Source organism: Bufo bufo, chromosome 2, assembly GCF_905171765.1.
Source record: "Bufo bufo chromosome 2, aBufBuf1.1, whole genome shotgun sequence".
Taxonomy (NCBI): Eukaryota; Metazoa; Chordata; class Amphibia; order Anura; family Bufonidae; genus Bufo; species Bufo bufo.
Genome location: NC_053390.1, coordinates 390,060,385 through 390,083,965, shown reverse-complemented (window position 1 = coordinate 390,083,965; position 23,581 = coordinate 390,060,385). Strand labels below are relative to the sequence as shown.

Sequence of the window (23,581 nt, the reverse complement as noted above, 5' to 3'; positions counted from 1 at the left end):
CAGGACAAGGTACCCTATAGTAGCAGTACAGTATGGAACATAATGAATAAGGTAGGAGATTTGCTCCTATGTAAGGATAGTAGTAGTAGCAGCAGCACAGTATGGAACATGACAGACAAGGCAGGAGATGTGTGGCTGTGTATGGATAGTAGTAGACATTCGGTCGGTAACTGTGACACATACCAATATCTCCAGGTCTGGTGTTGGGGGGAGTAAACTGGGAAATTGTCCAGGTTTCTGAGGTGGCCCCAGATCTGGACTCGTAATTTGCCCCATTGAGTAGATTCCCAGTGGGCCGATGTGTCAGGGGACCTCCCAACATAAGTTAAACAGGAACTGCACTAATGGTGCAAACCATTCCAAGCACAGGAAAACTCAAGGACCTCTCATCCCAGGTCCTTAACTTCCTAAGAAAGTATATGATCTGCACTGATAGTCAATGCAGGTTAGGAGGGTGGTGGACCTGTGATGACATCATGACAGGTTCTGTGCCCTCTGAGAGCTTTTACTGTCAGTGGGGGAGGGGTGGTCAGGCGACAGTTTTACTGCCAGTAGGAGAGGGGTAATCAGTACCCAGGGACAATGCAGCTGCCAGCAGGGGAGGGGTGGTCAGTACCCAGGGACAATACCACTACATGTGGGGGAGGGTCGGTCAGGGGACAATACTGCCAGTGGGGCAAGGGGGACCAGTACCCAGGGACTATACCGCTACAAGTGGGGGAGGGGTAGTCAAGGCAGAATACACTACAAAGGGGGGAAGCATATTGTGCCTCACTATGGCATTTACTTGGCACTGTTGGCGTGGTATTGCATGCTGCACTGTGCTATCAGATGTTACTGGGAGGTATTTGAGCTTTATCATGGTATGTATTACTGTTAGGAAGGGTAATTTATGTCATTTATGTGATTAAGCATTTATTTTCCACTTTATTTCCTTGATACTTTATTGATACTTAACCTAGGGTCATGACCAAGTAAAGAAAAATTTGCTGCTGTGTGCATTACACACCACTTTTTTTATGCAATATTATATGTGGACTGATTTTGTGTGCAAGGGCTGCTGTGCCATCCCAGTCTGGCCCTGGGGGGCCAAGGTGTTTCCAGGCACTGGCTCAGGGTGGAAGAACCAATTAAAACCTATGTTAGAGCAGAGCTACAGAGTGGTGCAGAGTGTTAGTATCTGCATGCATACAGTACATTGCAGAGACAATCCAAGTTGGGGGAATTGCCTTGCAGTATCCTGAGCATCGGGATCAGGTTATCATTCACTATAAAACATCTGTGTGAGGGTCTGTTCATCACCCTGCCTGCATGTGCGTGTGCATTATGTGTATATATGTATATTTATGTGCCTGTATATTTATGAGAGTCTACATAAAATGGACACAGATATAGGGACATGTGACGAGAGATGTCTGTCTGCAACTTTACATGAAACCCACTGCATATGTGCTAGTTTCCTCTTCATAGTCACAGGTCTAGGACAGTTAGGAGACCAGCACATATGCATTGGGTTTCATCTGAAGGTGCAGCAGACGTCGTTTCAAGTGGCCATCTGTGGCCATGCATGCTGTCTTGGGATGGGAGATGTAAACCAATGGCCGTGGCTTTGCATTGAAAAAAAGTACAACAGGTAGTGGGTATGAATCCACTGTGCCAACTAACCGGTTTGGCTCTAGGCTAAACCTAAGTGCGACGTCCTGGCAGTCCCCTGATATTTACAATTTAACTCCTGTGCCGGAATGTAGACTTCGCTGCAGAGAACAGACTGTCACCTCCTGGAAGAGTCCCGCTGTAGTTGGCAGCTGACCAATGGTGGTCTGAGACACTAGTGCGAAGCACCAAAAGAGTAGGTAATTCTTGTAGTCAGGAAACAGGCCAAGATCAGGGCCTCTTTGGTTGCTTGGTCCACACAGAAATATGTAGATGCCCAACAGCATAGATAGATTTAGAGTAGGACCTGCCTGACTGAGACCACCTTGGCGCTGGTAGGCGGGGACAGATGTGTTTTGATAAAAATATATTGGCTGAGAGTCTCAGATTTTATCATATTAGAGTGAGGGCTTAGTCCATATATAATGTTTACATCTATTGTGTTTATTGTATATAGTGGATTATTTTCTGTGATTTTTCAAGATAAGGGCTGACAGAGTCCATGTGCATCCTTAAAGCAAGTCCAAGGTCATGGCAGGCAGGATTAATGTGTTAGCCTACTTGTACTAAATGTACCAGCATTAGGCCTCATGCACACGACCGTATTTTTTCACGGTCCGCAAAACGGGGTTCCGTTGGTCCGTGATCCGTGACCATTTTTTCGTCCATGGGTCTTTCTTGATTTTTGGAGGATCCACGGACATGAAAAAAAAAGTCGTTTTGCTGTCCGCCTGGCCGTGCGGAGCCAAACGGATCCGTCCTGAATTACAATGCAAGTCAATGGGGACGGATCCGTTTGACGTTGACACAATATGGTGCAATTTCAAACGGATCCGTCACCCATTGACTTTCAATGTAAAGTCAGGAGTTAATATACCATAGGATTGGAGTTTTCTCCAATCCGATGGTATATTTTAACTTGAAGCGTCCCCGTCACCATGGGAACGCCTCTATGTTAGAATATACCATCGGATTTGAGTTACATCGTGAAACTCAGATCCGACAGTATATTCTAACACAGAGGTGTTACCATAGTGATAGGGACGCTTCTAGTTAGAATATACTACTAACTGTGTACATGACTGCCCCCTGCTGCCTGGCAGCACCCGATCTTTTACAGGGGGCTGTGATCAGCACAATTAACCCTTCAGGTGCCGCACCTGAAGGGGTTAATTGTGGGTATCATAGCCCCCCTGTAAGAGATCAGGGGCTGCCAGGCAGCAGGGGGCAGACCCCCCTCCCTCCCCAGTTTGAATATCATTGGTGGCCAGTGTGCGGCCCCCACGCCCCCCCCTCTATTATAATATCATTGGTGGCCAGTGTGCGCCCCCCCCCCCCGGCCCCCCCCTTTATTGTAATATCATTGGTGGCCAGTGTGCGGCCCCCCGGCCCCCCTCTATTGTAATATCATTGGTGGCCAGTGTGCGGCCCCCGCCTCTCCCTCTATTGTATTAATATCATTGGTGGCCAGTGTGCGGCCTCCCCCCCCCGATCATTGGTGGCAGCGGAGATTCCGATCGGAGTCCCAGTTTAATCGCTCTGGGGCTCCGATCGGTAACCATAGCAACCAGGACGCTACTGCAGGCCTGGTTGCCATGGTTACTTAGCAATATTACAATATTAGAAGCATCATACTTACCTGCTGGCTGCTGCGCTGTCTGTGTCCGGCCGGGAGCTCCTCCTACTGGTAAGTGACAGATCATTAAGCAATGCGCCGCACAGACCTGTCACTTACCAGTAGGAGGAGCTCCCGGCCAGACACAGACAGCGCAGCAGCCAGCAGGTAAGTATGATGCTTATATTTTAATATTGCTAAGTAACCATGGCAACCAGGCCTGCAGTAGCGTCCTGGTTGCCATGGTTACCGATCGGAGCCCCAGAGCGATTAAACTGGGACTCCGATCGGAATCTCCGCTGCCACCAATGATCGGGGGGGGGGGGGAGGCCGCACACTGGCCACCAATGATATTACAATAGGGGGGCGCACACTGTGCCACCAATGATATTACAATAGGGGGGGGGAGGGGGGTCTGCCCCCTGTTGCCTGGCAGCCCCTGATCTCTTATAGGGGGCTATGATATGCACAATTAACCCCTCAGGTGCACCTGAGGGGTTAATTGTGCGGATCACAGCCCCCTGTAAGAGATCGGGTGCTGCCAGGCAGCAGGGGGCAGTCATGTACACAGTTCGTAGTATATTCTAACTAGAAGCGTCCCCATCACTATGGGAACGCCTCTGTGTTAGAATATACTGTCGGATATGAGTTTTCACGAAGTGAAAACTCATCTCTGAAAAAGCTTAATGCAGGCGGATCTTCGGATCCGTCTGTATGAAAGTAACCTACGGCCACGGATCGCGGATGCCAATCTTGTGTGCATCCGTGTTCTTTCATGGACCCATTGACTTGAATGGGTACGTAAACCGTTGTCCGTCAAAAAAATAGGACAGGTCCTATTTTTTTGACGGACAGCAAACACGGATCACGGATGCGGCTGCAAAACGGTGCATTTTCCGATTTTTCCACTGACCCATTGAAAGTCAATGGGTCCGCGAAAAAAAACGGAAAACGGCACAACGGCCACGGATGCACACAACGGTCGTGTGCATGAGGCCTTAGTCACAGCCAGTTCACGTCACATTTGGAGCCTTCCACTGGAGGCACATGTCAGGAGGATTTCTGACACAAACTTGCAATGGAAGACTGCAACATATCCCACTGCCAATACTGCCCTCAGCCTTCTTTTTGCACAAGCAGGCATCAAACACAGATTTGAATAGCCCTAGATATTGGACTTCTTCACAGTCCAGGTGCCTATGGTCCCCTGACAGCAGCAGAGAGAGGCAGCATGACAACCTACAAGTTCTTGCCTCCTTTTTTTTCTCAGTGCTTATGCCTGATATTGTCTCCAGTCTACACCCCACCATCCTCCAGCTGACAGCACTGCATGCCTGTGAAGCCTCCAGTAGCTGGTGCGAGCTTTCCTGGCACTACACACTAAGGTCCCTTTCACACGAGCGAGTTTTCCGCGCGGGTGCAATGCGTGACGTGAACGCATAGCACCAGTGGCGTACATAGAGAACTAAGGGCCCCATAGCAAGGATCAAACCGGGCCCCCACATAGGACGGAAGGGTTTCTGTCTAAACCCTTTTTAATGACCCTTGGGTCATTTGCTAAAAGTTGTTCCTGTACAGGGTAGAGTCCTGACTCAAGTGTTCACCTCCAGTAGAAGAGGAGATGATCCCAACTAAGACTAGGCCCCCTCTTACCCTGGGCCCCATAGCAGTCGCATGGTCTGCCGCTATAGTAGTTACGCCCCTGCATAGCACCCGCACTGAATCCTGACCCATTCATTTCAATGGGTCTGTGTACATGAGCGTTGTTTTTCACGCATCAGTTCTGCGTTTTCGTGAAAATCGCAGCATGTTCTATATTCTGCGTTTTTTCACGCAGCCCTGGCCCCATAGAAGTGAATGGGGCTGCGTGAAAAACGCATTGCATCCGCAAGCAAGTGCGGGTGCGATGCGCTTTTCACTGATAGTTGCTAAGAGATGTTGTTTGTAAACATTCCGTTTTTTATCACGCGCGTGAAAAGCGCATCAAAACGCATTGCACCAGCGCGGAAAAAACTGAACAACTAAACGCAATCGCAGACAAAACTGACTGAACTTGCTTGCAAAATAGTGCGAGTTTCACTGAACGCACTCTGAACGCATCCGGCCCCAATCCGCAACGCCCGTGTGAAACCAGCCTTAATGTGATGTGAACAGGTCCTTACTGTTTGGTCCTGCAAAATGTATATATATGTCACCTCTGTGGGGAAGGGGGGTATAATGTATGCCTTTTAAGACAAGACACTAGAAGCGTACATAAAAGCGCTAAAGATCAGCAGTACAGCTTTCTAAAATGACGGATCGACTGCTATTTTCGGTCAATATTTCAGCATTTGGGGCCCAATTTTTTTATTTATGCCCGGGGACACACTTTAACTAGAACTGGCCCGAATACGTTGGGTACACTAGTCTGTGATCAACCGATTTTTTAATAAGCTTTGAATTTTTTTTTTAAGTTGTACAAAGTCCACTACAATGTATGGTTGCTAAGTATGATGCACAAAAATGTCAAGCAGAACACTAGCAGCATCAGTATTAACCCCATCAGGGCGTGCGATTTTCAGTTTTTTATTTTTTATTTTCACTCCCTGCCTTCTTGGAGCCATTACATAGCCACGAGGGCTTTTTCTGTGGGATAGGTTGTACTTTTTAATTGAACCATTTACTATTGCATATAGTGTAGTGGGACGCTGGAAAGAAAATCCCAAATAACGTGGAATTGGAGAAAAAATGCAATTCCGCCACAGTTTTATTGGTTTCGTTTTTATGTCATTCCATGTGGTTAACTTCATTCTTTGAGTCAGTACTATAACGGCAACACCACATTTATACAGTTTTCCTTGTGTTTTAATACAGAAAAAAATAAAAAGTTTTTTATTTTTTAAACCTTTTTTATACTTTTTTTAAGTCAGCCTAGGTGACTATAACATGCAATCATTAGATTGCCTCTTGTATTCTATGCATTACATAATACCAGATTCAGTATATTCCATTACAGTGCTGCCACCTGCAGGCCTACATTGGAATATACTAGTAAATGGCCTGGAAACCTTGCACAGGCTCAGGCCTATCACTAGTGTGGGCTGCCTTCTTTGATCTCAGTGGAAGGTGGCCCAGGACTGGAAGTGCGCCACTTCTGGTTTTAATGCTCCCAGATGCTGTGGTCTTATTTGATCACAGCATCTGAGGGGTAAAAAGGCTGCGATCGGCATTACCGCCAGTCTAAGATATTAGTCCTGGACCTCTGCTGTATAAAACAGCAGGTGCTATCTTTAAAGACCGTGTTTGTACATGTACAGCGGACCGAGGTCCGGAAAAGGTTAAAGGGAATCTGTCACCTAGTTTGAGCATATTAAACTGTTAACATAGCAATGTTCAATAAAGTACCTTCATTCTTTTATTCAACTTTTCATTTCTAGTGCCCAGTAACGCCCCCCTGCAGTGCCCAGCCGGCCTTTATTTCAAGCCCAGCACGCCTCCTCATAAATTAATTTACTCCTACATCAGAGCCGAACGGCGCCGCCCCCTCCGCTACGTCATGTAATTTATTCACCCCACCTGCTGATGACTGACAGGCTTCTACCTAGTTTTCTCCCTTTCCCTCTAGGAGAGAACTGCCAATCATCAGCAGATGGGTGAGAGAGCAGGAGATTATGAATATCCATGACTCTTCTCAGGTAAATTTGACTCTTTTCAAGACCTGGGCTGCAATGATGATGATGCTGGTTCTCAGCAACCACTTACTTTTAGCTCATGAGTGACACACCGCTGAAATCAGCATTTCTGTCACTAATGTATGCTGCCGTGCCATGCCCTCAGTGTAGTCAGCATAAAGTTGATGACAGATTCCCTTTAAGTCTCTAGTCAATATTATATTTATGACCATTATATATTTATATTATGTGCAGTTAGAGGAATAAAGATAAGGGAGCAACAGTGATAAGCGTATGGAAACATGATGAATACCAAGAAGTCTATTTCCTTACTTATTTCATCTGACATCATAGGGAGGAGTTAAAACCTGACTAACTTGTTTAGTGTTGGGATTTTTGTGACAAATCAGCAGGTATTTAGGAGAAACATCTTCCTGGATGGCATCAGGTGTTCTGTAGAGAAACTTTACAATCTGGGGAAGTGAATGCCTTGCCTAGCTACTGAAAAGAACTTCCATCACTTTTCTCGCCACTTCTGGATCTCTGGCCTTTGAACTTTTACCTGTGGAATTTTTAAAATACATACATTCCCTGGATACAATTACAATTACAAGTTTTTTTATTTAAATCTCTCAATCACAAATGAATCCTATTCCTATCCATTTTCCATTTAGGAAGACTGAAGATTTCCACTACTGCTGACATGCAAAGTCAAAGACAGTAGCAAAAGTGCAAAAGAATTCAATGATCTTTAGAGCCTGGTGAGTATTTCTAATATTATTGTTACAATACTCTCACCAATATCAGCTTTGTAATTAATAATTATGTGATGCATTATAAGGGCATTGACTGGCATTGAGTACTTGTATTGGACTACAAGCCAGTCATATGCCATTTCTCTGCCCTCAAGGAGGAAATAAACTGGAATACTATTGCTGATGTCTGCAAAGCAGCATTTCTTTTTTGCACATGGGTACAGCACAGTATGAAGGGTTAACATACCAGAGTAATTTTGCTACTTGATTATCTAGAACAGTGCTCTGTGCAGATTAAGGCTTCGTTCACATCAGCGTTCAGCCTTTCCGTTCTCCTGCTCCGTTTAGGAGCAGGAGAACGGAAAGGAAAGAATGGAAAGGATGGATTCGGCACATAACTGAGCCAAACTGAGCCTACAGACCCCATAGAATATAATGGGGTCCATTAGGCTTCCGCTCAGATGAATATTTTTGAATCGGTCCTCCCCCTATACATCATCATTGAGCAAACTTTGACCCTGTACCTCACAGTCAGCAGACACATTCCAGCCAATCAGCATACCCTCCCTCCCAGACCCTCCCACCTCCTATCAAATAGCAAGGACAGCATCCATTTTAGGGACAGCATCCATCTTAGATTCATTCTGAAGCTGCAGTGTCACAAATTTGACTAAGTTGTAATCGCAATGCGGTTATATTAATCGCTTAGCGAATTCAACTTAGAGCTGGGTTCCTAATGGTTATATTGCTAGAATATAACGAAGATTGAGAATATAGTGCTATATTCGTTATATTCGTAAATTCTAGCAATACAACCATTAGGATCTCAGATCTAAGTTGTAATCGCAATGCGATTAATACAGGTTATATTAATCGCATTGCGAATTCAACTTAGAGCTGGGTTCCTAATGGTTGTATTGCTAGAATATAACGAAGATTGAGAATATAGTGCTATATTCGTTATATTCGTCAATTCTAGCAATACAACCATTAGGAACTCAGATCTAAATTGTAATCGCAATGCGATTAATGCAGGTTATATTAATCGCATTGCGAATTCAACTTAGAGCTGGGTTCCTAATGGTTGGCGTTGCTATGGCTGGTGTCACCCGCTGCGGTAGAAAATTGTGTCACCCCTGCCCCCGAAGCCATAATAAAGAGATAAAGAGAAAAATGAAGAAGTCACTAAGTCAGCTCCAATCAGATATCTGCATAGACCCAGAGTCTTGGTCTATGTGCAGATATCTGATTGGAGCTGACTTCTTATTTTCTCTTTTGCACATAAACGTTTAAACTATATTCCTTAGTAAAAATGACCAGTCCACACCATGTGGGTCTATATTTATGAGGGGCCCCCCTGAGCAAAGATTAGTAAATGTGGCCGGGTGGCCCCAAACCCAACCCCTTATGTCTCCTGGCCTGGGGCCGTCTCTATAATAATCCACCAGTAATTTATGAATGGGGTTAGGTTATTAACTTATTATTATTGGGGTATTATTAAAATAATTTGGTCTATAAAGTCAGAGCCGCTCTACCTACCTCCTCCTCCCGGCACCAGAGACTCCTGCAGGGCAGCTGCCGCGGCGCCCCACCACTCACCAGGCTGCAGTGAGTCACACCCCGCCCCCCTTTACCACGTGACGGCGCGACCAATACAACCATTATGAACTCAGACCTAAATTGTAATCGCAATGCGATTAATACAGGTTATATTAATCGCATTGCGAATTCAACTTACCACACTCTGCGTCAACTATGTAATTTTCCATGGGAGTTTTGCCATGGATCCCCCTTCGGCATGCCACAGTCCAGGTGTTAGTCCCCTTGAAACAACTTTTCCATCACTATTGTGGCCAGAAAGAGTCCCTGTGGGTTTTAAAATTCGCCTGTCTATTGAAGTCTATGGCGGTTCGCCCGGTTCGCGAACATTTGCGGAAATTCGAGTTCGCCGTTCGCGAACTGAAAATGTTATGTTCGCGACATCTCTACTACTAAGCGGAAACCTAATGGACTCCACTATAGTCTATGGCAGGGCTGGTCAACCTGTGGCTCTCCAGCTGTTGTAAAACTACAACTCCCACCATGCACTGCTGTAGGCTGATAGCTGTAGGCAGACTGGGCATGCTGGGAGTTGTAGCTTTGCAACAGCTAGAGAGCCGCTGGTTGGCCATCCCTGGTCTATGGGGTCCGTAGGCTCCGTTCGGCTCAGTTATGTGCTGAATCCGTCCTTTCCGTTCTCCTGCTCCTAAACGGAGCAGGAGAACGGAAAGGCTGAACGGTGATGTGAACGAAGCCTTACATGTCATTTCACTGCTCTATACATACAATATCACTTGCTTAATTTCCCATTTGGGTTGGGTACATTTTTTAACACCAAATTGACAGCAGCAGCAGTTTAACCCCTTAGTGACCACCCATACGTGTTTTTACAGCGGTCACTAAGGGGCCTTGGGCTGGAGCGCCGCCTTCTTACGGCGGCACTTCAGCCCAAGTTAGCGCTAAAATCAATCACTGTAGCTCCGTGCCCGCAGCTACCGAAGGTAGCTGAGGGCTCGGGGCAGTGATCAGAGACAGTGACAAGCGGTCTCTGATCACGTGATCACCGTGATACACTTTATCACGGCGATCACCGAAAATGCTGGCAGCGGAGATGCCTGCACTAAACTTTCTCCCTCCTCTCATGTAAGAGAGGAGGGAGAAAGTCTCCGGTGCTAGGATCGGGTGGGTCCCCCAGCGCTTCAGGTCCTAAGCTGGGTCCCGATCCTCACCCCCCACCCCCCCTTACCCTCAAGGAAGATGGCGGCGGCGGCCCGGCGCATGCGCAGACTTAAAGCCGGCCGCTGCCGCTAACTGTAAGGTCTCTCTCCTCAGGAGAGGAGAGAGAAGTTCAAATTATGCCCCGATCGGGTCCCCCAGCACCCCGATCGGGGAAATATGGCCCTCAGATATATTTCAATAAAGTTATTAGGGCGCCCCCCCATCTAATAAAAAAAAAATGGCGCAGACATGTGCACTGGTTACTGTGCTGAAGATCTGCCTTCAGCACAGTAACCATCAGGGACCAATAATAATGGTCCCTGATCATGTGGTCGGAGATTGTTAAGTGCGGAGCAGGCATACGAATTTCTCTGCTCTGACCACTCTGAATCTGGCACCGCTTCAGAGGCGGAAATATTTTCAGATAGCGGAGACTCCGATTCCATCCCCAGACCCCATAGGCCTATGGTGGTAGAAGTCCCCACCTCCTCTCATTCTCCACCCAGCGGTCCCGTCCCTTCTGTTTCGTGGGTTCCTGCCACTTCATTTTCTCCCCAAGTACCCCAATTTTTATCCACTCCCCAAATTAATGTGGATGTCGGCAATTTTACCCCTTATGATTTTTTTCATTTATTTGTGGATGATAATGTCCTTGAGTTAATTGTGCAGCAAACTAATTTGTACGCCACACAGTTTGCTGTACAAAAGCCCACGTCTATTTATGTAAGATGGTGGACCCCCACAAGTGTCCCTGAAATAAAATAAAAATTGGGACTTACCCTGGACATGGGCATTGTAAAAAAAAACTGTGTCCGATCCTATTGGGCTGCGAGTACTGTCCACTCAACCCCTGTGTTTGCAGCAGTAATGTCCCGTAACCGCTATGAAGTCATAATGCGGTTTATGCATTTTTCTGACAATTCCCAAGTCCCCCCCCAGAACTGACCCAGCCTTCGACCGCCTAAATAAATTGAGACCCCTTATTTCCCTCCTTACAGATTTATTCTTGAAATTATATACCCCTGAGAAAAAATTATCTGTTGATAAGTCCCTTTTTAGTTTTAAAGGCCGCCTTTCCTTCCGTCAATATATTCCCTCCAAGCGTGCCAGATATGGAGTAAAATTGTATAAGGTGTGCGAGAGCACAACCGGCTACACCTGTGGTCTGTCTATTTATGAGGGCAGAGACTCCCAACTTAACCCCCGAGGCTGCCCCGAAAATATTTGGACATCGGGAAAAATTGTGTGGGATTTATTGGCGCCATTCCTGCACAAAGGGTACCATGTGTACACAGATAATTTTTATACCAGTATACCCCTTTATAAATCCCTCCATGCTGCAAACACAGGGGCTTGTGGGACAGTCCGCAAAAATAGAGTTGGATACCCACAACCGCTGGTCTCCAAACGTTTGGAGAAAGGAACATCCTTCGCCCTCGCAAGTGACCAGCTGCTTGCTGTGAAGTGGAAGGACAGGAGGGATGCAGACACCACAGTGGCAGTTAGGGAGAGGGGGGCTACGGCGGACAAGCACAAACCAGTCTGTGTGACAGACTACAATAAATTTATGGGAGGTGGAGACCTCTCGGACCAGGCGCTTCACCCCTACCTGGTGAAGCGAAAAAACAGGGCCTGGTATAAAAAGGTAGCAATCTACCTCATCCAGATTGCTACCTACAATAGTTTTATTTTATTTAAAAAGTCCCAGGGAAACCTCAACTTCCTCGAGTACCAGGAGAAGGTGATTGAGAGTCTCCTGTTTGAGTCCCCCCTAGGCAAGCCTTCGAATCGGAGGACGTTCGAAGGCTTTCAGAACGCCATTTCCCTCACCCCGTCCCTGCCACTACCAGCAAAACGTATCCACAGAAAAGATGCCGGGTGTGTAGCAAACATGGAAGGAGGAGGGACACCCGGATTTACTGCTCCAGTTGCCCATCACAACCAGGCCTCTGTAATTACCCCTGCTTTGAAACATACCATACAGTTGCTAATTCTAAATTTTATTTAATACCAAAAAGAACGGGGGGGGGGTTCAGGAATTCAATTTATTCTCATTTTCTGTTTAGTTTGTGGGTGTCACGGCTGAGGATGGGGAAAACCCTCAGCCGTGCGGTGCCAGGAGATGGAAAGGTCGCTACTTGGCCAGAACCACAGAATTAGGGAGCAGGTCACCTCCTAGAGTAGAGCTTCCCTAATCTGACCCTGACTCCTAGCTGCATGAGCCGCCCTTGAAGGTAGGAGGACTCATGCTCAAGAACCTCAGATCCCTTCTGACCCTCCGCCGATCCCTGTACTAGAAGCTGGGTAGACATGGAGAAACAGGAGTCTAAAGTGGTCAAGCTACAAGGGGAACAGAAACAACTTATGGCAATGGCAGGTAAATGCAACAAACACCACACTCACCTGCCACAGACAACAAAGCCTGGAACCCATGTGCAAGTGCTGCTGTCCAAAAGACAAACGAACACAGCACACACCACACATCACACAGGAACCCAGGACCATAAGCTGCAATAACAATGAGACCACACACAGACCTTCATAACACCATGTAACGTAATTTATGACCACAAGGGTGGCCCTCACTGGCAGATGGGATAATAACCAGGAGGATGACTTCAGCTAACCATGGCTGAAGTACCCCTCAGAGTCTGGCATCCAGCAGGAGCTAAATAGCCCCAAGTAGCCACACCCACACACACACCCAGTGTTCACACACTAAGAAGGGAGTTAACCCTTCCTACACCAGGCAAGGGAAAAAGCCACTTAAAGGGGAAGTGTCCAAATAAACATCACACTGCAGCTGTTACCGCAGGCAACGACATGCGTGGCAACCATGTCCTGGGAGTCAGCCAGAAGGCCGAGACACTGCCACCACATGTACACAATACCAAACATTGCCACGGGCAGCCACAGTGAAGGGAAGTGTCACAGTGCACACCTACATAAACCTCGTGCACACCAGACATACAAAGTGCATACATACACACACACACACACACAACCAGGTGTAACCGCATGCACTTGACAGCAAGCTGCCTAGCAACAGCTCAGGCTGCTATACTGCCAAGTACCAAATCATGTTGCCAGCGGCAACCACACGTGAGGCAACAAATCAGCAGCCCTCACCATGTGGTTGACAATAAAACCAAACCGCAGGCAACTGCATGCGGATTCTGAGTCACGACCATGACCATGGTCATGACAGTGGGCTTTCCAGGGAGGGAGGGATCCCTTTGGGATGGGTCGTGGAGCCGATTTTTTTTTCCAGACATTGGAATTAATTTTACCTTTTCTGATTTGTTTCCTTACATTTTGGAGTGTACATCTTCATTTTCCTTTATGTTTGGGCCCTGCCGTTTGTCAAGACATAAGATTAGGGCCACAATGGGGATATTTCTGAAGACAGGAGAAACGGGGGTGATACATTTTGGAGTGTACATCTTCATTTTCATGTGCTCTGTAGAAAAAATCTGTCTTTAAATTGACACTTTTGTGTAAAAAATGAAAATTACATTTTTTTTCACCTTCATAGCATTAATTTCTTTAAAAAACTAGTGGGTCAAAAAACTCATTACACCCATAGATAAATACGCCTAGTTTTTAAAATGGGTTCACTTTTGGGGGGGTTCTATTATTCTTACAGTTATAAGCCTCTGCAAACTTGGCTTGTTGCAGGAAAAAATCTGTACTTCAAAAATGTTAAAATTTATGTTAAAATGTAAAGTCTCCTAAATAAAAAAATAAAAAGTAAAAATTTTTGATTTAAAAAAAGTTAAGATGTGGAAATATATTTCTGCTAAAAAAATATTGAATAGTATTTATGTATGTATATGAAATATTGCAGTTGAAAATAGGAAAATGTGCCAATTTTTACAAATTTGCATAAATTTTCACTTTTTTAATAAAGATACGCATATTTTATCGGTAGAATTTTACCACCTAAGTAAAGTACAATATGTGACGAGAAAACATTGTCAGAATTACTTTGATGTGCAAAACCGTTACAAAGTTATTCTAAGCTAAAATGACACATGTCAGATTTCCAAAATTTGGCTTGGTCATTAAGGCCCAAACAGGCTTGGTCACTAAGTGTGTTAAATGTCAGAATAGCTTGCTAGTTTGTCTTGGGACCTCCAAAAGTTTAATTAATTTGGTGGCTATATGGAAAAAATGGACCTCCAGAAACAAGGCCACACCAGCCCACAAATTGTGCAGTACCACTGCAGAGAATATAAAGGGATAAGATACACCATCTCCTGGTAGCTAATCTTTTCTTTTTCTGTAAAATTACTAAAAATCACAGACCAAAATTACATGTTGGCAACCTTAGTACATATCGGTATAATAATCAATGTAACAGTTACAGTTGCTTTTCTAGTTGGCATATCTCATAGATTGTAAACCCTCACGGGCAGGGCCTTTTCTCCTTCTGTATCAGTTTGTAACTCGTCTTGTTCATGCTTAGTGCAAGTGTCTGTATTATGGATGTGTATCCCTTATATGTACAGCGCCATGGCGCTTTAATAATAATAATAATAATAATAATAATAATATTACATGGACAAGAGATGGACAACGGTACTAATACAGTATTTCACAGTCCAAACTGTCGCAACTACAAAAGCACATCAAATTAAGGCCTCCTGCACATGAATGTTTTTTTTTTTCCGTTTCCGTTCCGTTTTTTTGCGTTCCGTATACAGACAGTATACGGAACCATTCATTTAAATGGATCCGCCAAAAAATAAGAAGGTACTCCGTATGCCTTCCATTTCCATATTTCTGTTCCGTTCAAACATAGAACATGTCCTATTCTTGTCTGCATTATGGCCAAGGATAGTACTGTTCTATTAGGGGCCAGCTCTGTTCCCTTCTGCAAAATACGGAATGAACACAGATGTCATCTGTATTTTTTGCGGATGTTTTTTTGCGGACCACAAAACCATATGGTCGTGTGCAGGAGGCTTAAAGGGAATCTGTCATGAGAAAATTTACTGTTACACCAGGAACAGTGTCTTGTAGGGCTAGATCAGCTGGATGTAATGATAAAATGTAGGTATGAATGTACTGTACTTAAGCTTAATAAACAGCACCATTGTAAAAGGATACCTCTAGGATATCATATGACGATCAGAATTCCTTAGGGTGCATGTGTGGTGCTCTGAGCTGTCTTTGGTTGTACGCTTTGTTTGCAGTATTTCCTTCCTTCAAATTATAGTCAGTAGCACGCAATGTATTGTGTGAAACAATAAGGGGAGGAGCACCAGCCGATGGCTTAACTCATATGCATGTTAATCCAGCAATACGGTCTACTTGTCGTGACGTCACTCACAAAGTAGTACTTCCAACATGCTTCGGAGGAATAACATACTCCTTCTTGTAATGATACCTTTACTTAGCGATCTGTTGCATTTAATCCATATGCAAATGAGCAATTAAGTGCACTGGGGGCAGGCCCAAGCCACTCTGTGCACCATTGCTTCTCCTTCCTCCGCCAGCCTCTCCCTCCTTGATTGACAAGGCCAGGTTCCTGCATAGTCACCTCACCTGGCTATGTGTCACTGCCTTTGGTGTGCGCTGTGACACTTGGCCACGCTTGCTGTTGCCTGCGGCAACGTGTTGCTGTGTCTGCATGTGGGGGCAGTGTCACGGCCTTCGTGGTGTGTGCCGTGACATGGTTGCCTTGCATGTTGTTGCCTCCGGCAACGTGTATTTGTAATGGTGTTTTCCCTGCTTTGGTGTGCATGGAATAAGGTGTGTCTGGTAGGTGTGGTGGGTGTGACCTCATGCCTCCTTATATGTTGGCGTGGTGGAGCCTGAGGTCAGTTTTGTATTTTGTTGTCAGCTTGGTGTGGAGCTCTGCTCCTGGGCTGTTGTGATTATGTCTGTGTGAGCCACCATTATTTGTTAAATTGTTTTCCCTTGCTTTCCCTCCTGCTTGCTTCTGTTTACCCTTCCCCACCTGTGGTGTAAGTTGTATGGTGTGGGCCTTGTTTGCTGGTGTGTGTGCTCCTAATGTGTGCTTTCCTGGAGGGGTTTAAGCAAACAGCTAGACTGTGAGTTTCCGGTCCATCTCGTCGGCAACAGGTAAGTCCTGATAACTTTTGTTGTCTGTTGTCTTATGTACTTACCTGTCGTTCGGCTGTGGCCCTGTCTAGTTGGTGGTCAGTTGCTGGGCTTCAGGAGACACCATTCATCCGTGGTGAAGGATGAATGGGTGGTCTCTGCCCTGTCTTCATGATTAGTGCACAGCAGGGATTCCCAGGGTCCTAGGTCGGTGAGCATAAGCCCCCTTACCATCTGAGACGGCTCATGCGCTAGGAGTCTAGGGAGAACCTAGGGTTGCATAGGAGGTGACTTGCTCCCTGTTTCCTGCTACCTGGCTGTTTCCTGCTACCCCCACGCCCCGCTGTGACTCTGTCAGTCAGAAAAGAAATAGAGGATCTGGCAGAGGAATCAGGAGGAACAGCGGTGCACAGATTGTCTTGGGTCCGCTCTTGGTGCCAGTAACTGCTCCTTTGCATATGGACTAAAAGTACTTCTTCTCCAGAATGATACAATGGGATGAGTATAACGAATATTCCCTTTACCAGATTCAGTATGTGTATTAAAGATTTTCCAGTTGATGTTAAAGGGGTTTTCTCATCTCAGACAATGGGGTATATCGCTAGGATATGCCCCCATTGTCTTATAGGTGCAGGTCCCACACTGGGACCCGCACCTATATCGAGAAAGGAGCCCCGAAAGTGAAGGAGAGCACACCGCGCATGTGCAGCCGCCCTCCATTCATTTCTCTGGGGCCGCAGAAAATAGCCTAGCGCTAGCTCGGCTATTGCCGTCTGCCCCATAGAAATGAATGGGAGCATGGGCCGCGCATGTGCGGCACACTCCTATTCACTTCTATGGGAGAGGCGGGGATTTGCGCTTGGTGGTGGACGTACCCCAGGAAATCTTGGGTCCTCCAGCCACAGCGCTCCCAGCTCCGTTCTTGATATAGGTGCGGGTCCCAGCGATGGGACCCGCACCTATCAGACAATGGGGGCATATCCTAGTGATATGCCCCCATTGTCTAAGATGGGAATACCCCTTAAAGGCAATAAATGGAAAGGTACAAATGAAAATAGACATATAAAAGACAATAGAAAGTTCTATCAATATTCATCTCAAAATCTGTATTCTCTGGACTGAGCATACAGCATAATTTGTCATATCTATATAAAAATGCACAGCAAGAAGTGAGTATCAGGAAAAAACTCTTCTGCGGACTGACACTGTTGTATTTGCACCCCTGTGGAAATATTAAAGGGGTTGGGTAGTTTCTGGTTACTGTTAATCAATGTGTTTGTAACATCATTATCTGGAACTTAAAGCGAACCTTTCACCTCATTTTCACTTTATAAACTAGCAACAGTACCTTATAGATTATCTTGAGTGTGTTGTTATCCATGTTAGTGCCACTTTCCTGTGCTCTTTATACTTCAAAAAATCGTCTTATAAACTTCACATTCGGTGCTCCAACAGTCATGCAACCAGTCAAGGGGGTAGCCCTTCCATCTCCTCTGGCCGTACCGCCCCTGCCCTAACCCCTCCTCCATGCTCCTTAACTGACAGCCGGCTCAGTCGCTGGGACGGCGCTTCCGAAACCTGCGCATGCGCCATCCTCCTGATTCGCCGCGCAATCCCGTCTTTCTTGCTGACAAAAGCGCGATCATGTAAGAGAATCGCGCATGCGCCTTACGCGATGCCGGCCTGTCTGCTCTCCTGTCTGCTCTCCCTCCCGTGCGCGCGCTCCACTATTGTCAGCAAGAAAGACGGGATTGCGCGGCGAATCAGGAGGACTGCGCATGCGCAGGTTTCGGAAGCGCCGTCCCGGCGACTGAGCCGGCTGTCAGTTAAGGAGCATAGAGGAGGGGTTAGGGCAGGGGCGGTACGGCCAGAGGAGATGGAAGGGCTACCCCCTTGACTGGTTGCATGACTGTTGGAGCACCGAATGTGAAGTTTATAAGACTATTTTTTGAAGTATAAAGAGCCCAGGAAAGTGGCACTAACATGGATAACAACACACTCAAGATAATCTATAAGGTACTGTTGCTAGTTTATAAAGTGAAAATGAGGTGAAAGGTTAGCTTTAATAATATAGCCTTTGTTGAAATTATGTGCCATTTTCTATATTTTATAAGCCATGTCCCTTGTTTGCCAAGTCTTTTGTTCTGACGCACAGAGTTCTTGTCCAAAAAAAGGTTGAAGATGGAGGGTCATGTGATCAAGCAAATCGTCTCCATGCGAGGTCTCCTCCATTCAAATACATCTGTACTTGCACTGTTGGGAGTTTAGTGCAGGTGCAGTGTATTTGAATGGAGGAGACTTCACATGGAGGTGATTTACCTGGTCGCATGACTCTCCATAAGCGGCCATCTTATGGACAGTACCTCTGTGTGGAAAGAAAAAAAGATGTGATAAACCAAGTGGCATACTTTATGAAATATAGAAAATGGTCCAGAATTTCAACAAAGGCTATAATAGTAAGTGCCATGTAGTTATCTTACCTACACATTGGTAACAAGTAGCCAGAAAGTGACCAAACCCTTAAGGTTAACATTTCTTTGCCACAAGTCAGAACGATTATAGAATATGAATGGAATATCCTCTCTCATCAGAAATGCCCTTTACCTCATTGTTGTATATTTTTCTGTGACATTTCATCCTTTGTCAGCTACTATAAATTTTCACTAAAACTTCCATCAAAATAATAAAAAATGAACATTTTCAAGTCCACGAACATCATCTAAGTATTGGTGCTCAACGATACTCTAGAAAAAATGTCCAGAAGAAAAAGTATTTAAATGATGCGGGCATTTTGATGAAAACAGAACAAGCGCTGAAGCCTATGAAGTCACATCCTAATGAGTCTTGCCACCTAATAACAAACTAAGGCCTCCTGCACACGACCGTTGTGTGCACCCATGGCCGTTGTGCCGTTTTCCGTTTTTTTTCGCGGACCCATTGACTTTCAATGGGTCCGTGGAAAAAACGGAAAATGCACCGTTTTGCAGCTGCATCCGTGATCCGTGTTTCGTGGCCGTGAAAAAAATATGACCTGTCCTATTTTTTTCACGGCCAACGGTTCACGGACCCATTCAAGTCAATGGGTCCGTGAAAGAACACGGATGCACACAAGATTGGCATCCGTGTCCGTGGCCGTAGGTTAGTTTTTATACAGACGGATCCGAAGATCCGTCTGCATAAAGCTTTTTCAAAGCTGAGTTTTCACTTCGTGAAAACTCAGAACCGACAGTATATTCTAACACAGAAGCGTTCCCATAGTGATGGGGACGCTTCTAGTTAGAATACACTACAAACTGTGTACAAGACTGCCCCCTGCTGCCTGGCAGCACCCGATCTCTTACAGGGGGCCGTGATCAGCACAATTAACCCCTTCAGGTGCGGCACCTGAAAGGGTTAATTGTACTATCATATCCCCCTGTAAGAGATCAGGGCTGCCAGGCAGCAGGGGGCAGACCCCCCCCCCCCCCTCCCCAGTTTGAATTTCATTGATGGCCAGTGCGGCCCCCCCCCCTCGATTGTAATTATTCGTTGGTGGCACAGTGTGCGCCCCCCCTCCCTCCCTCTATTGTAATAATTCGTTGGTGGCACAGTGTGCGCCCCCCATCGGCCCCCCCTCCCTCTATAGCATTAACAACATTGGTGGCCAGTGTGCGGCCTCCCATCTCCCCCCCCCCCCCATCATCATTGGTGGCAGCGGAGTTCCGATCGGAGTCCCAGTTTAATCGCTGGGGCTCCGATCGGTAACCATGGCAACCAGGACGCTACTACAGTCCTGGTTGCCATGGTTACATAGCAATAGTAGAAGATTCATACTTACCGGCTGCTGGGATGTTCGTGTCCGGCCGGGAGCTCCACCTACTGGTAAGTGACAGCCTCAGGTCTGTGCGGCGCATTGCTAAATGAACTGTCACTTACCAGTAGGAGGAGCTCCCGGCCGGACACGAACATCGCAGCTCCCAGGTAAGTATGAATCTTTTACTATTGTACTATTGCTAGTAACCCGCTGCCACCAATGATCGGGGGGGTGGGGGGGGGGAGATGGTAGGCCGCACACTGGCCACCAATGTTGTTAATGCTATAGAGGGAGGGGGGGCCGATGGGGGGCGCACACTGTGCCACCAACGATTTTATACAATAGAGGGAGGAAGGGGGGGGGCGGGGGGCGCACACTGTGCCACCAACGATTTATTACAATAGAGGGAGGAAGGGGGGGGGGGGCGGGGGGGGCGCACACTGTGCCACCAACGATTTATTACAATAGAGGGAGGAAGGGGGGGGGGGGGCGCACTGGCCACCAATGATATTCAAACTGGGGAGGGGGGGGGGGGGGTCTGCCCCCTGCTGCCTGGTAGCCCTGATCTCTTACAGGGGGATATGATAGTACAATTAACCCCTTCAGGTGCGGCACTTGAGGGGTTAATTGTGCTGATCACGGCCCCCTGTAAGAGATCGGATGCTGCTAGGCAGCAGGGGGCAATCATGTACACAGTTTGTAGTATATTCTAACTAGAAGCGTCCCCATCACCATGGGAACGCCTCTGTGTTAGAATATACTGTCGGAAATGAGGTTTCACGATCTAACTCATATCCGACAGTATATTCTAACATAGGGGCGTTCCCATGGTGATGGGGACGCTTCAAGTTAAAATATACCATCGGATTGGAGAAAACTCCGATCCGATGGTATAAAAGGGACTCCAGACTTTACATTGAAAGTCAATAGGGACGGATCCGTTTGAAATGGCACCATATTGTGTCAACGTCAAACGGATCCGTCCCCATTGACTTGCATTGTAATTCAGGACGGATCCGTTTGGCTCCTCACGGCCAGGCGGACACCAAAACAACTTTTTTTTCATGTCCGTGGATCCTCCAAAAATCAATGAAGACCCACGGACGAAAAAACGGTCACGGATCACGGAAAAACGGGAACCGTTTTTGCGGACCACAAAAAAATACGTTCGTGTGCAGGAGGCCTAAGGCTGGTTCCCTGTCTCCAAAGGGCCCACAGCAGCTCCATGGGCTTCTTCTATGATATGTACAGCCTTGTGATGTCTATGGAGGAGCAACCTTGTCTTTAAAAGAACATTCTTTGCCAGTGTGCTTTAGTCGATCTTGTTAAACAGGTTATGTGATGAAAATTATTTATCTCCTATACACAGGTCACGAAAAACAGCAACCCACAACTATGCAGTCAAAGTAATCTGTGCGAATTTTCAATCCATAGACCCTATAGCATCGGCAGTTTCTCAGAAGCATGTTTTGGACACGTGGCATGCTGACTGCTAGCTGAACCATGAAATATGGCCCCCACCACACCTTCATGCCACATGGACTATGACCCACTTACAATATATATATGAGGTACATATACATTTTCTTCTTTATTAGTTATCTAATCAGTCTATTATGTCTTTATTAAGCTCTTTTTGACTTTGCTTGTATTTTATTGAGCATATGTCACCCTTATAACCTATTGTCTCTTGATGATGTCCCTAATGATTGTGTATATTAAGTTGTATTGTGCGCTGCTTGATAAAGGCTGATGCCTAGTTGAAATGTTGAAACTCTGGAGTCTATGGGTTACATTTTTAAACATACTACTTTCACAATGTAGTTATCAGCTGTCGTATTTTGTTTTTATGCACTTGATTTGTTTGGGCCTATTGAACTGAGCCCTCCTTCTGGCATGCACTGACATATTGAGACTAATTAGCCTTGGTGTGCGGTCTACTTTTCCCTTAATAATATTCTATCCAGAGGACAATGATCCTGACAAAACGGGTCCCCAAGTCCCCTCTCTGGATGGAGCATTATAGTGCACATGTTCTAGCGGTCGAACCCCCCACAATCCAATATTCATCACCTATCCTGTGTACAGGTCATTAATGATTTTCTAGGGATAACTCCTTTAATTCTGCAAAATTGTCCATCTGCATATAACACGTGGTGACACTGACATGGACGCTATCTGGGTAGGAAAAAGGACTTAGGAATTTTAACTGACAGTAAATTTAACTGTAGAAGTAGAAACCAGTGTCAGGTAGCTGCTGCTAAGGCCAATACGATTATGGGTAGCATCAATAAGGGCATAGATTCACATGATGAGAACATAGTCCTGCCACTTTACAAATCACTGTCAGACCACACATGGAGTACTGTGTACAATTCTGGGCTCCTGTGAACAAGGCAGACATAGCAGAGTTGGGGAGGCTTCAGGAATGGGTGGACTAATGCACCCAGAAAGATTATCAATTAAAAATTAGGGTTATTCACTTTAGAAAAAGTATGACTAAATTAAGATCTAAAAACTATGTATAAATATATCAGGGGTCATGCTCGGACTGGCCCACCCGGGAGTCGGGGAAATCCTTGGTGGGCCCCCGAACCAGCAAGTGAGCTTCCTTGATTTTAAGCTGTATGGGATAAGAGCCGCCCCCTGTACACAGTAGGATGCATGCTGCCTGTGATTCATCCTAAATGAGAAGGAGGGCTCCACACCAGCGCTGATTCATGGGAACTGACAAGTGTTTGTGTAATCAGGATTCCTGGTCAGTAGGCTGTTTCCACATGATCTGATCAGGAGTGCTGATTGGACTAAAACCTGTCAGTCAATAGCACTGACAGCATCTCCTCCAATAAGGCAGCTCTGCTAGACGGACTGCTGCCTGTGTGATCAGTCTGGTGCCCTGCTGCTGAGAGGGGAGGAGCCTGGCTCAGGACCTGGGGACACAACTAGCAATACAGAGGGCCATGAGGTGAGGAAGGAATCTACATGTATTGTAATTGGTTTAAAAAAGTGCCTGCATGTATGACAGTGTGTGTATGAAAGGGTGCCTGCATGTATGACAGTGTGCATAAAAAAATGCCTGCATGTGTAAAAGTGTGTGTATGTAAGAGTACCTGCATATATGATAGTGTGTGTATGAAAGAGTGCCTGCATGTGTACAAGTGTGTGTATGTAAGAGTACCTGCATGTATGACAGTGTGTTTGTAAAAGAGTGCCGGCATGTGTAGAAGTGTGCATGTAAAAGAGTGCCGGCATGTGTAGAAGTGTGTGTGTGTGTGTGTGTGTGTGTGTG

General features: G+C 46.1%; 1 protein-coding gene across 3 annotated transcripts in view; it reads left to right on the top strand.

Annotated features, from left to right (window-relative positions):
- Positions 1–1,213: 1,213 nt before the first annotated feature.
- LOC120991546 (beta-1,4-galactosyltransferase galt-1-like) overlaps positions 1,214–23,581 on the top strand; it is a 39,502-nt gene continuing 17,134 nt past the window's right edge. Inside the window, exons 1-3 of one of the 3 annotated variants that reach the window (XM_040420337.1) lie at positions 1,214–1,257; positions 7,593–7,679; positions 21,662–21,863. The gene's annotated coding sequence lies outside the window, so the exon portion shown is untranslated. Of the gene's footprint in view, positions 1,258–7,347; positions 7,680–21,661; positions 21,864–23,581 lie in introns of those variants that run through there. The other 2 variants (XM_040420335.1, XM_040420336.1) reach the window with 2 other exon arrangements.